The sequence below is a fragment of the Malaya genurostris genome, chromosome 2, assembly GCF_030247185.1.
Source record: "Malaya genurostris strain Urasoe2022 chromosome 2, Malgen_1.1, whole genome shotgun sequence".
NCBI classification, from domain to species: Eukaryota; Metazoa; Arthropoda; class Insecta; order Diptera; family Culicidae; genus Malaya; species Malaya genurostris.
This window is the reverse complement of record NC_080571.1, coordinates 127,660,475-127,665,369: the sequence shown is the minus strand read 5'-3', so window position 1 is coordinate 127,665,369 and position 4,895 is coordinate 127,660,475.

Here is a 4,895-nt window from a genome sequence, read left to right as displayed (position 1 = left end):
ATAGAGTTATTTTACGCTGATTTTCCCACCCAGTTTTCACCTTTTTCTACTAGAAAATTATCCTTTCATGCACAATCAATTGTGCTTTTAATGGTGTCCCGAGCTGTCTGCGATAGTAAATAGTGTGCTTTTGCATCGGCTCATTTCGTTGATATGTTAACGTCAATATGAATGTCGTGTGAACTAGAGTATTGAGCGTTCTATATATTAGGAAAAGTTTTTTTTGATTTAAAATATTTTTTTCATACAAAAAGTTACAGACAAGTTTTTTTCAGTAAGTAGGACAACTCTGATATTATAATAGAATGAAAAGATAGGGCGAAGACTACAAACATTTCAGTTGCCTGAAAATGGTTATATCGTACATGCTGATTATGGTGTGCATTTAGATTCGCACTAGAAATAAGGACGAACAAAAATAACATAACATTTGCTCGCTTCGCTGCTTCCGCTATGTTACGAGCACGAATACTGCGAAACGAACAGCTATCGTGCTCCTGTACACGTGTAGACAATATTCGATATAGCACTACGATTATGCTTCACAGAAGCATAGCTAACAAAAGTGCAGGAGCACGCCAAGGTATTTAAGTGCTAAGCGTACACTATCATCACCTTTCTGTAATTCTCGGCCTAGGAATTCCGACTTGTTACGAGGGCGGTTGAAAATAATCGATATGTTGAAAAATAGGTAAACCGTCACTCAGCAGAAGTTAGTTAAAAAAATTAGAGCTGAAAACAGAATAGCTAACTTTTATTGTCGATCGGGCGGACGGTTTCACCGTTGTTAGTTAGCTTTCATTGTCGGCAACCGATATTTTTCGGCAACCTAGAAAATGTATATTTAGAAATATTAGCAATGATCTTCAATTCAATCTACGAAACGTACTTTTTAGCCGAGGCCGAGGAGCATCAAGTATCACATACCAATCGATTCGGTTTGTCAAAATCGAAAAAAACCCAGTGTGTAAAATTGTGCATAATTAAAAAATTGTGCATAATTTTCTCAGTGATAGCTGAACCGGTTCCCACACATTTATATTCAAATGAAAGATCATCCTGCCTCTTACACTCTTACTGAATTTCTTTCGAATCCGATCTAACAAGTCGAAATTATGGATTGTTTATTGCGTTTGGTTACAAAATTTCCCTTTCAATCGCACATCAAAATCTGTTTCGACCCCCAAAAAAATGTAATGTAGTTTATTAAAAAAATCGAATCCGGAGGCAAATACATATCCGTCAACTATCAAGGACTGAAAATCATTGCACTACGGTTCCGGGTGGTCAACAGACTCCGAAATGAAACTCGATTTACCAGTTATGGTTGAACTGTTGTTGTTGTTGAAATATGATTGATTCGGCAATTTCACAATTTTTCTGTGGTTCAGTTTATAAGTATTCTGTCTCAAAGTAACCAAAAGCAAATCAATTGGGTCCTGGAAAAAAAACACCCGCCTTTTTTTCCAGGACCATTTTCCAGGTAATGCCAGAGACATAACTGGACGTCGTGAATACAAAAACAACTGACATGTTCCTTAACACTTCCGAATATCAATTAGTTGATCAATTGTATGAATTATGCAAGCATTCCCCTTTTCCACATTTTTCGCAAAAACAGAGAAGGCTTCACTTGATCTAGCAAACAACACAAAATACATCTGTGAATTTCACACAGCGAAAAGTGCGAAAATCTAATCAAACAGTTCTAGATTTGCACTAAACTGAGGATATTTACCTTCAATTTGCGAGCAAGAAATCCTAATAGTTCTTTAGAAAACTTTTAGAGCCATTAGAACGGCTGATTTTGTGCAATGCTCTCGACCGTTGCTTTTTCACCAACCAATGCAAATGAATGGCAGCTGTGACGTAATCGCTCTTGTCGAAAGCGAAACTAGCTTTGCAAACGACACAAAATACATCTGCTCGCAGTGGCGATAGAATCCAAACTGATACAATTTTTGTTGAGAGGTTTGTTTTTACCTGATTTCGTTTGTAGCTTTTTCACTAATGGGCGGTCCTAACGGCTATAAAAATAGCCGCATACAGAATTTTAATGTTGATTTTTTCATTTCGGATTTGTATAATTTATCGAAAGAAACTATCCGGATGCTGTACGGAATTCATTCCTGCCTTTCAGACCAAATTGTGGAACTCACTACGGTTTTAAACACTGTTCGGAACATTTTCTCGAACGATTTGTTGTACAGCAGCAGATATTTTGTTCACTTCCTCAGAACGCGTTCTGATTGGCTGGTGCTGACATGGGTCAAATGAGACAGGTTTTTCAATAGTGTACTATTGAAATACTTCAATGCTTTTTCTATACACGCTTAAGTTGAAAAATTTCGATTCTATTGGTAGTAGATTATATAAATCCTTTTACAGATCACTCAGCTATGAGCTTTAAAATACGAGAAAGGCAAACGCGACTTATGAATTATCCTCTTTAATACTCGTTTATACCAACCATTTCAGAAAAGTTTAATTTTGAATTATTTGAGATTATGTCACTCAACTGAATATTTTATCATAAAATTGTGATCATATTTCCGATGGCATGTAGCAAAAATTATGTTCATTCGTTAGATACAACAAGAGATATTCACGAACAGAAACTTATCACTCTCTCAGAGGGTAAATTTTGAAAAGGCACCCCATAGTAAAGTAAGTCGTATTCACGACAAAACACTTAACAATTTACAATCAACAACGGAAAATAATAGCCGATTTCTTAGAAAATTGTAAAATTCACCAAAAAACATGAAATTAATATAACAAAGACACATAGAATCAGATTTTGTTCAAGTTTAAACGGTTTAATAATACGTAACAAGATGTTAAACGATATGAGTATTGCACTAAACAAAACAATTTAACTGTGTTGTTATGTCCCGACATCTCAATTTTCGATAAATATATTAGATTGGAACTCTGGCGAACGTTCGATACACTTGTCTTGTGCAAAAAAAAACTTTAGGATAGAGCTCCAGAAGTGATTGAATGGAATTTGCCTATTCTCCCCACAAGGCATGTAACAATGGAGCTAACGATATATGTGTACGAGCAACGGTACAATCTAGCAAATCCCAGCATGACTGCATTAAATTATTCATCCGTTTATTTGTTCCAGACAGCCACCAAAACACAGGAAAGTATATTAGGGATGAATCTGAATGATTTTACCCACGAATTGTTGCCTTCGTCGCCAACGCTAAAAGAAACTTGAAAAGGGGTAGAACGTGGAAAGCGGTCTGTATAGAAATAAGGTGTATGGTGTAAAATTTGCAATATTCTATTATGGAGATCCATTCATTTCAATATTTAAACGGTAGGGAAAGAAATACTGGGAAGAAAAAAAACGTTGACTTGAAAATCGGAGCCTATTATATAAACATGAGTAACAAGTGTGCTTCGTTCAAGCGTAGAGGAAGAACAAGTGTGCAGCATATGTTGTTGATTTTTTAACATCACTGATTTTCTCGAAGGAGCATTCTACAACCGTGATTGAATAATTCAATGTGACTGTAAACCATTAACAGTCTCATTTGGTGGCAATCCTGTCCACAGTGCTTAAAGTGTAACTTATGGCATATTCATACCTCAAGTGCATATCACGTTTATTCACATTATTTGCTAAATGGTATAATTGCATAGTGTTATTTACTACATTATAAAGCACAAAATCGCAGCAAGTTGATTTATGTTGAACGATAAAACTTCACAGTTTGTTTTTCTAGTAATCGCTATTACAGCTAGCAGTATCACTTCTGGATGAACAATATAAATCAAATGCTTATGTATTATAGGGTTGATAGAATTGTAATCCTCTCCGTGTATTTTACAGGTTTCATGAAACTAAACGGAATGTTATCCATACGCTGTAAAAGCGTTAACTTGAGGGGGCGACATTGCTGTATATACGAAAAAATGTATCAGTGAGCATACAAAGCTGTTAAACATTTACATCTTTAACTGATTTATCAACTAGTTTGCCATATATTCTCTATTTATTTGCAAGCTTATTTTCCGGAACTAAGAATTTCCACACGGAAGCAGTTTATAGTCTAAAATTGAGAACTAGTTGAAAACAAAAAATGAATTGATTATGACATTTATTTTACAAGTCAACAAAAATGTTCCGAAGTAGTATATTTTGTACATCTCCATCCAATTCCTTTGCCGTGTGTGGTGACGTGAAATTCCCTGGAGAATCAGCTAAAATGGAATATCCTTTCAAATCGCGTGTTTACCTGCTATTTCCACACTTCGCGTGACTGTTTTTTATTGGTTACTCATGCTTTGGTAGGTGCGTACGGTGAAGTTAAAACACCACATTAAACTGCAATAAATGCCTCATGCTAAACTGGAAAGAGGCAATCTGATGTTCTCACCATTTCTTATGTTTACAATCGCACAATTACTTGAAACCCCGCTCTAAACGAATATTGTAATGATTGCTATTATTGGATGTAACGAGTGATTACCAGTTTATTGCACGATTCGAACGTCATACGAGAATCTCGAGGTGTTTTAAAAAACAAATCCTTCCAGTCTTGTGTTTCACAATATCGCCGGGTTGAACAATATTGATTCTAAATGAAGGTTTCGTAGGGAAATCATATATTTTTCTTGCAGATTGAATTTTTTATTGATACTTTTAATATTCCATGTTTCGCAATATTCATGGGGTTAAAGGTGTCACAATCAAGACTACGAACGACAGGAAGCCTACGTACCAAAGTGCTTCTTCTTTTCAATCGGAGTAAAGTACGCGAATTAAGCGACATAAAAGTTTATTACACAAACACTTATGATTGAGAGTAAGGACAAAGTTTATGTGGTTCCGATCAAGGGGTTTAAGCGCAGGAGAAGCAATATAGGTTTGACCGGAT